Source organism: Castanea sativa, chromosome 4 (genome assembly GCF_040712315.1).
Source record: "Castanea sativa cultivar Marrone di Chiusa Pesio chromosome 4, ASM4071231v1".
Classification (NCBI taxonomy): domain Eukaryota; kingdom Viridiplantae; phylum Streptophyta; class Magnoliopsida; order Fagales; family Fagaceae; genus Castanea; species Castanea sativa.
In genome coordinates, this window is record NC_134016.1 from 16,814,202 (window position 1) to 16,824,895 (window position 10,694).

A 10,694-nucleotide genomic window follows, 5' to 3' on the forward strand; every position below is an offset into this window, starting at 1 on the left:
AGGCTTGTTTTTTATAGCTTGTTTTCCAAAATTTTTTTTTGGAAAACAATCTCTATCTCATAGTACGCACTCTCACTCTCACTCTTTCTCTTTTCTCTTTTTTTTTTCTTTCCTCACACCCTCACTATCACTCACTCTGGTCTCTCCTCTTCCATAGATCTCTCTCCCTCACTTTCTCTCCATATTTTTCTTCCCCCTTTATAACACAGTTCTTTGAGTAGATTTTTTTTCCTTCATTGCTCAGTAATTATTTCATTCCTCTCTACTAACTTGCAAAAGAGAACATATTTGCAGCGGTAATTATTCATTCCTCTCTACCAAAATCTCAATTCTTTACTTTGAATTTCAAACTTGATTTTATTTTTTTCTCTAAGAAACTTTTGGTTTGATGGATTCCATGTATAAGTTTTTTTTTGCACATAAAAGTGCTAAAAAAATATATAAAAAATAAATAAGAAGAAAGAATGAAGGAAGGAAGTAAAAGACGAAAATTTTAAACATAGTGCCTATATGGCTCTAAATTACTTTTACATAGCATAATCTTTTTTGTTGATAGATACATTATGCAAATATTATGTAGTGATGATATACTATATAGATACATTATATAAATACATAATTTTGAGTAATATTAAAGATTTCTGGTTGACCATAGTAGACAATTAGTGTATTAGCAAAAAGAGTAGACAATGAAAAGTTATTGTTATTTTGTAGTTATTAAAGATGTATTCTCTTGTCAATTTTATGTATATAGACAAATGGTTAATATATATAAATGTGTGTGTGTGTGGACGTTCCTGTCCATATATATAAGTAAAATGAGTGGTAGAGATCATGAAAATTTGACAACTAATTTTTATTGTATCTAATATCAAAATTTTAGAATGAAAACCAAATTAATTCTTTGTTTTTTTTTTTTAATATTGATTACATTATTTAGTTTACATAATACGCATGTTTTAAATTACACAAGAAATATAAAAAATAAAAATAAAAATTTGTATACCAAACATCAGAAAACATTCTCAAACTTATTTTCAAGGTCGTTACCAAACATTGGAAGATGATAAAATTTTCTAGAAAATGCTCTTTGAAAAATGAACCATTTTCTAGAAAATGTTGATGCTGAAACAAACAGAGCGGAAAATTCCGATTAGGCATCTTGTGACGAATTCAAAGCTCTGTTTGTGAGTGCATACTAATAGAGTAGCCATTGTATCCTAAGAGTGACCACCCAATCCATTTGCACCAAATATCATAATAGTGGGGGCAAAATCGTTTCTTAAGAACAGCGGATTTAGTTCCGTGCCTTGGCTACTGATAAGTTTCTATTCTCTACATACTTATTCCATAGCACCGATATCATTGTATTTGATTTACATTTTTGTTAATTAATTTGAACAGTTTTCAGAATATATCTCCAACAATTGCACTGAATTTCATGTTTATGTTTACTCCACCAACGTCATATCCAAATGCAACCAATGTTTGTTATCAATATTCCTACTTGTGATTAGTTTAGGCGAACTTATACCTATTACATCACAAAGTTTAATGCACTGAAATTGAATCATTAATTTGTGGTGGGTGATATGAATTATGTTTTATGATTGGCGAGTTTTGATGTTTGTTTATTATTGGTATGCCGAGTATGAGTAAAAAGAGGAAAAAAGAAAAAGAAAGGCCAAAACTTGTTAGGCACACTCTATTTCACACAAGACACAACTTTACACAGATGCACAATTTAAATTGAGAAGTCACTATTTCCAACATATGTAGACTTAGGATAGTTCATCTTATGATAAAGAGCTATCATCAGAAGTAGACGCTATATATTGAAATCTCAAAAAAAAAAAAATGATTCATCTTTTATAAGTTTACATGTAGGGATGGACCCAAGTGGGGGCTCGAGCGCCTCCTATAATTTTTTTTTTTACTTTTATATATATATATATATATATATATATATATATATATATCAGTTTTGTAAATGCCCATTTCAAAACCTTAAGCCCCTTAAACTAGCAATTATCCAACTCAAAAATTTAACAAAAAGAATAAAAACATTCACAATGGTGATTGTATTTTAGAAAAATAAACTAACTTACCACAAAAAAACCAAAAAATCATGTGTTATTGGTGAAGTTAAAGCTAATTTTTTTTTGCAATTAGTAAGATTGTAGTAAGTTGTTAAAAATAAAATACAATTTTTTTGTTTGTTTGTTTTTGGTAGATGATTGTATCTTGATGTATTAATTAACAACGATTTTGTGTATCTATAACTTATTAATACTATATGGATACCTATTTAGAGTATACTCCGGCCCCCTCTAGCTTGAAATTCTGAGTCCGTCCTTGTTTATATGGTTTGTTCACAAATCACATTTATCTGGTTGCAAGAGGAGTTGAATAGCAGCCAATCATGAGAATTCATCTTTTTGTTACCAAATTATCTTTCTTGAAATTTTGATTGGGATTGCTAACGGAAACATAACATTTCCTATGTTTATTATTTTTTATTTATTTATAAATAGTCATTTTATTCTTAATTGGATAATTACATTGAGGGAGTGGTGATTTAAACGTTGAATGTCTTTGTTAAAAATACTAAGAAGTGTTAGTTAAATTACAAGACTCTTGGTCATAAAAAGTCATTTCTAGCTATCAAAAATTCAATATGTAAAATTTGTTCAGTGCATCATGGGTTAACGACTAGTTTTGTCATAAAGATTAATCGTTCGCTTGGGTACTCAACAATTTTTGGTATCTTATATGCATAGTATTTATTTAAAAAAAAATTGGTAACTTTTATGTTGACAAAAGTTAAAAGCTAGCTTATTTACCACCCACTTATAAAAAAATTAAAAATTAAATTATTTGCAAAAAAAAAAAAAAAGAAATTGCTTTTTATCTTTTTCCACACACTCTCTGTAGTCCACATTGCCCCACACCCCTTCCACCTACAAGATACAAAAAAACACCCCATAAAATCCTTTGTCCTCTTCAACACTATTCTATCACTAACTCGGACATATCCAATTTCACAATATGTTGAAGTGGTTGATAGTAAGCAGTGGAAAAATAACAGTGATGAGTCTATGTAAAATTAACTATTTACCGCTCACAATCAACTATTTACCACCCACTTATATATCTGGCTTATGTAATGTCCTTGTCACAAGGGAGTAGATCCCATAACCATGAGACCCATCCCTAGATGAGAGGAGTGTTAAATATGCCTTATGCACAAAATATCTTCTCTTAAAATTGGCGTGCGTTTGGCTACACTATCTATGTGTACTGTTTTTAATATCCCTCTATCCCATTTAAATATTATCTCCCTATCCCTTTTTTTTGGGTAATTTATTCATTAATTTATCAACAAAATTTACCATTACACGTTACTTTAAAAAAAAATTAAATTAAACCCATTACAACAAACAATTAAATCCAAAAGGGCTAAACACTCGGCTTATTAAACAAAATAATCATTACCCATTACTTAAAAAAAAAAAAATTAAACCCACACCTAACATTTACCCAAAACAGTTTTCAATTCCTATTAAAAAAAAACATTTACCCAAAACACTCGGGTAATTGAACCCAAAAACTACACCACTAATTAAACCCTTTTTAATTGGACCACATACAAGATGCTTCATCTTATCCAAAAAAGAAAAAAAGAAAAAAAGAGGACAAACAGATAGAGAGAGAGAGAACGGCAAAGGCCAAAGAGGCAAAGAGAGATATTGCTCCACTGTTGAACGCTGGTGGAGAATCGGCGTTCACAGTGCCAAACCACCTGCGCCTTCCACTCCACCGTTGCTTATCTTCCTTCCTAACGCTGCCTAGTTGTGGGTCAAATCGGCTTCTCTCTTTCTTTTTTTGCTTTTGTTGTTATGATTTGATTAGTTTTAAGATTGTGTTTTTGAGTTTGTACTTTGATTGTTCTTGACTTTACAGATTTTTGAGAGAGAGAGAGAGAGAGAGAGAGGATTTGGCCTTTGTTGTGTTTGTAGCCATTGTGAATGATGCGTTAAAATTGAATATATATATATATATATATATTTTTTTTTTTTGAAAAGAGATAGTAACTTTCATTAGACAATAACCAGAAAAGGAAGAACAACAGAGAAGAGCAACAAGGCTCATAGATACAAAGACTAAGGGGGGTCTGGGAAGAGAAGAGAGTGAGGCAATGGGGGAGTAGTTCCTTTCCAGACTTGAGCAATGCCAACTGATTTTGCTAGCTGGGCAAGCTCGTGAGCTACTCTGTTGTGTTCCCGTTTCAGGTGTTGGAGTGTCCAAGTGCAAAAAAGGAGCAGGGAGCTACGAATTCCGCAAAGGATATGGCCGATCGGATCGCTAGAGGCAGATGCATTCACAGATTGCACCGTTGTAAGAGAGTCCAATTCAAAGATGGCTCGGGCAATGTTCATCTCATGAGCCAATAGAACACCACATCCAAGGCAAGAGCTTCAACAGCTTCAGGGGAGTAATGGCTAGGCAAAGGTTTACTTATTGCTGATGTAACCTGTCCGCTTGAGTCGCGGATAATTGCTCCAATACATGAATTAGCACCATCGGGACTGGTAGCACCATCGACATTAACCTTGTGGAATCTAGGTGGGGGAGGGGACCAATGGGAGGCTCGGCAGCCAGGCTGGATGCTAATAGGAGATAGAGCGCCCCTGTAGTCCTTAACAAGCCTCATGGTCGAGTCCCATATCTGGCTAGGGGGAAGGGAAAAAGATTCATGCACAACCTGATTTCGATTATACCAGATATACCAAGCAGTGACAAAGAGCCATTCCAAGTCTTTTTGAGAACCATTTCTGATTACTTCAAGGGCCACCTCAATAATATCCCATGCTTGACCATCCAAGATAGCAGGTCTGCTAATCCAAAAGCTCCATACCAGCTTAGGAATGTCACAAGTAAAGAGGGCATGCATGATGTTTTCAGAATAATGGCCGAATAACGGACACCTACCATCAGTATTGACCCCCCTAGTCTTAAGGTTCTGCAATGTAGGAAGAGCAATCAAGCAAGCCCGCCAAGCAAAAATTCTGATTTTTTCAGGAAGATGGAGATGCCATACCTTCTTCCATAGTAGAGTTCGAGGGTCCCTAGCTGAACATTCCCCTTCATTGTTTGTCTCAACCAGTGGGGGGGCTACATAATAAGCACTTCTAACTGTGAATTCACCTCTCTTGTTCCCCAACCAAATAAGCTTGTCATCCGGGAGAGAATAGCTAAGGGGAATGCTAAGAATAGTGTCAACTTCAAAAGGGAGGAAGGTGTCCTTGACCAGGCCTGTTTTCCAACGCTTTGTATCATGATCAATAAGGGCGAAGACCATGGGGAAATCATCAATGCAGCGTGGTGGGCTGATTGCCTTGAAAGTAGTGGGTGTCGGTAACCATTTGTCCTCCCAAATGTGGATAGTTTTACCATTTCCAACTCGCCATCTTGTGCCCTTCCTTATTACTTCAAGGCTACTATGGATACTTTGCCAAGCATACGAAGGATTGCAGCCCAAATTGGCACTGAGAACGCCAAAAGATGGAAAATATCTTGCCTTATAAATTCTTGAGATCAAAGAATCTGGCCTAGTGAGAAGTCTCCATGCTTGCTTAGCTAGCATGGCCAAGTTGAAAGCATGGAGATTTCGGAAACCCATATCCCTATGGCTTTTTGACTTGCACATTTTTTTCCACGCAACCCACGCAATTTTTTTCTCTTGATGCCGCTGCCCCCACTAGAAGTTACGCGTCATGCTTTCAAGGTCGTCACATAGCCCTTTTGGAAGGAGAAAACAACTCATTGTGTATGTGGGCACAGCTTGTGCAATGGCTTTGATAAGAATTTGTTTACCACCCATAGAAAGCATAGATTCCTTCCATCCGGATAATTTCCTGCCCACTTTCTCCTTTACTTCCGCAAAAACCTCATTGTTAGACTTTCCAATGATGGATGGGAGACCAAGGTACTTGGAGTGCCTAGAATCTTGCATTGGGCCGAGAATGTCAAAAGCTACATCCTTAGTTTCTTGGGTTGCATTATGGCTGAAAAACACGGAAGACTTGTCCGTGTTAATTTTTTGGCCCGATACAGCCTCGTAAAGAGCAAGAATCTCAGTGAGCTTGTGGCATTCTTGGCTGGTTGCACAGCAAAAAAGCAGGCTATCATCGGCGAAAAACAACCGGCTCACTTGAGGACACCCCCGGCTGATGGAAATGCCATTTAGCTCTCTATTTTGAACAGCCCAATTAATGAGGGAGGAGAGGCCTTTAGCACAGAGAATAAACAGGTAGGGGGAAAGAGGATCCCCCTGCCTTAGGCCTCTAGTGGGGTTGATGCAGCCATAAGCCTTGCCATTAATGAGAACAGAGTACGAGACCGTGGTAATACAGTGCATGATTAGGCTGATCCACCGCTCATGAAACCCAAGCTTTTCCATTACCGCTTCAATGAAACCCCGCTCAACACGGTCAAAAGCTTTGCTCATATCTAATTTTACAGCCATAAAACTCTCCTTCCCCTCTCGCTTGTTATTGAGATAATGCATAATTTCAAAAGCCACCAATATATTGTCCGTAATGAGGCGCTTCGTAAGAAATGCACTTTGATTTTCAGTAATAATTTGAGGAAGAACCATCTTGAGCCTGTTGGAGAGGACTTTGGCAATGATTTTATAAACCACATTGCTTAGACTAATTGGCCTAAAGTTAGCCATTTTTGTCACAGATTTTTTCTTTGGAATAAGAGCAATGTTAGTTTTATTTATTTCAGCAATAGGCATATTAGCATTAAGCACATTTAACACCATGTTTACAACAACACTATTACCAACAATATCCCAATACTTTTGAAAGAAAATTGCTGACATACCATCGGGACCAGGAGCCTTAGTTGGGTGCATTTGCTTAATGACAATGATAACTTCATCCTTGGAGAACTCCTTGATCAGTTCCATATTCATTCCGTCTGTGACTCGGGAAGGTAATGCAGCAATAACATCTTCAAAGCTAGATGGTTGGGACGATGTATAGATGTTCCTGAAATATTGGACCGCGACCTCAGCAATAGTATCATCTGTATCAAACCAGTTCCCATTGTCATCCCGAAGTCCCAAGATAGAGTTTTTCCTTTTCCTTTCCGAAGCTTGAAAGTGGAAGAACTTTGTGTTGCGGTCTCCTTCCTTCAGCCATTGGACTCTTGACCTTTGGCTCTAGTAAATTTCCTCACTATCAAGAAGGTTGTTTATATCCTTCCTCAAGTTGTTTATTTTAGCCCCATGGCTACCATCAGTATCTCGAAGGTTGTGTTTAATAGGTTGTGTTTTATTCCTGTTAATTCTTTTACTAATGAACAATAAGTGATCAAATTAAGAGAGTGACCGTTCATTAGAAAGGAAAAAAAAAATGTTTAGAGAGTATGTTGGAGCAAATACACTCTCCAAAGTAAAGAGGATTTTGGATTGCGATGACAGTACAGTGCTTGAATTACTATATCTATATCTATATATAAAAAGCGCCAATGTGCAAACAGTGCCACTTTGGTTTGTTTAAGTGGCATTGTAGCTACAACATTTTTTTTTTCTTTTCAGTCTTCTGTTTGTACTTTTTTTTTTCTTTTCTTTCACAAACAGTGCCACCTTGGCTTGTTCAAGTGGCATTGTAGCTACAGTAGCTACAACGTTTTTTTTTTTTTTTTTTGGTTTTGTTTTTGTTTTGTTTTGTTTTTTCTTTTGTTTTCAGTCTTATGTTTGCACTTTTTTTTTTCTTTTAAATATTTATATGAACCTGCATATATATTGTTATAGTGACACAACAAATTTCATAATATTTTCATAATTATTGAGGTGTTAATTTCTTATAAGTCGAAATAAAATAATAAAATATAAAATTGAGACCAACCACAACTAAAAATAAATGTTTTGTGAAAATGTTGTGACACTTGTTGGGTGAATGTGTAAAAACTACAGTATTTTTGGTTTGTTCAATATGTATTGTTCATTTTTTTTTTCCAGTCATCGATTTGTGCTCTTTTTTTAAAATTTTTTTTTTATGAGCTTGCATATATATTGTTATACTGACATAACAAATTTAATAATGATTGAGGTGTCAATTTCTTATAGGTTGAAATAAAATAATAAAATATGAGACTATGACCAACCACAAATAAAAATAAATGTTTTGTGAAAATGTTGTAATATTTGTTGTTATCACAATATTTTTACAATTTTTGAGATCTCAGTTTCTTATAGATCAAATAAAAAAAAATACTAAGTCCACAACATTTTTACATTAATTTTACAACAAATCATAGGTAAACTACTATTGATGGATAAAAAAATGATATCAGTCGTGGGTCTATTTTAAAATCAATAACAACTTGCCAACTAGAATTTGTTATGAAAATATTATAGAGATAACATTTCTATAAAATAAATAATAATATATTAGACTGAAACTTACAACGGTTGAAAATAAAGGTATTGTAAAAATATTATGATGATTTGTTGTGTTCATAGACTTCTATTTTGGTTTAGACAAATTTGGTGAGCAAAAATTCAATGTTTCATGAAAAATTTTCTTTTGTTGATTTTTTGTGCATAGTTTAAAGTGGTTTTTCCAATTAAAACCAGAAACAATTTACTACCTAGGACCTGTTATGAAAATGTTGTGCATGTAGCATTACTCCAAAATAAAATCATAAAAATATCATACTAGGGCCCACCATAGCTAAAATAAAGGTATTGAGAAAATATCATGAAATTTATTATGTTCCTGACTTTTTTTTTAGCCAATTTGTTGAGCCAAAACTTATAGTTTTACAAACAGCTTTCTTGGGCTGACTTTTTTTTATATTATTTTTATTTTTTTAACACATTGTTTAAAGTAAAAAACACATAGTTTTACCAACAAAAAAGAATTATAGAAAAAAGTATTTTCCTCCTTTATGTTTGGGGTAGTTTCATCCCCTCCAATTATAAAGTTCAATAATTTCTCACTTTATATTTTGTAGACAAGTAATAGTTCCTACTATTACTCTCTTAGTTAAACCCTAAAATTTTTTTATGATTCCTAGAATATTTCATTGTGCAATAATTAAAATACCTCATTAAATTTTAAGATAAGTTTGGAATCTACTTATTTTGCTGAAACTGAAATTTTTTTGCTGAAAGTACTGTAGATAAAAGAAAAAGTTAGCTGAAATAGTATAGTGGGACCTATGAATAGTATCAAAAAGTGCAGTGGGACCTATAAATAGTCGCAAAATAAGCTGAATAGTAAAATAAGTTAGCAAAAATAATATTTGCCAAACAGACACTTAGTGAGCGTACGCGCTTCCCAAGTCATTTTTTTTCCAGTTAAGCGCACTTGGCACTGTTCATTATCCATGAATAGTGGCAAGTGCATGAACAGTAACTTTTTTATTATCTATTTTTTATTAGTTGTTTTCAGTTTTTAGCAAAATAAACAGTATCCAAATGGATATTTTCTTCATGTATTTTGAGTTTTATGTGTTAGTCATACTTAAAAAGTAAAAAAGATGATGTATGATATTCAATTTGTTATCTAGAGAACACTGATTTATTAGTGGTTTAAATCTTCTGGATTTATATTTTTATCTAATAAATACTTTAATGACATATGTCTTTTGTTATTTGTTTTATTTCTAAAAATGTGTTCATTAAAAATTAAGTAAGCTAAGCATCGTAGTTAGACTCATAAAATAAATGATAAAGAGGAAGTATGAATAACAAAATATCCATTGCAAACGGTTGTATGTATTTAATTTGATGAGGAGTTTCAATTGCAGCATATGTTATCATTTATTGAAAAAAATTTAAATAGTGTGACAATGTTTTATCAAAACTTAGTTGTTAATTGTTGAAAGATGATGACATTTGTTATTATTCTTATTAGATTTTTTTTTGTGAGTAGATACTGTCTTTAGTAAATAGGTTCTAAAAAATGAAAAACTATATTGTATCACATGATATCACGCCATCCATATCAAAATTCAATAAATGAGAAACATGTGTGCAAAAATAACTACCCATTAACACGTCTTTCAATTATTAGTGGGTTAGTTATTTTTTGCTGATATGTCACATACTTATTAAATTTTTTTTTTTAAAATACTAAGTATTTTTAACACGCACATAGGAAGAGATGAGAAAGTTTTTTAAAGCAATTTACAGTGGTCTCATACTTAGATTTTGATACCATTGATATGGTATCATTTAATACTAAATACCTTCTCTTAAGAAATTATCATACTAAATAGATAGTTATATATTTAATAACTATTCTAAATTTAAATACATAATTAGATACTATTTCAAAAAAAAAATTTATCTTAAATTTTCCTCACTCAAGGTCAAACCCTTACTAATTCATACGTAATTTGTTGAACGCACGTATTAAATTATGAATATGATGAGGTATTTAGTTATATTTTTACCAAAATAAGAAAGATACTAGTTTGATTAGCTTAAAATTAATGCTCTCACCGACATTATGGTTAAGTTAGTGGCTGTGTCCATAAAAAAAATAATTATCACATATCACATGTGAACAGTGAGTGGACCCCACATGCAACATAAGGTATTCTTCCCTGCAAAGTCACTCACGGTTTTCCATAAAGTTTGTTTTCTTGCTGTTGCATGATTGAAGGGG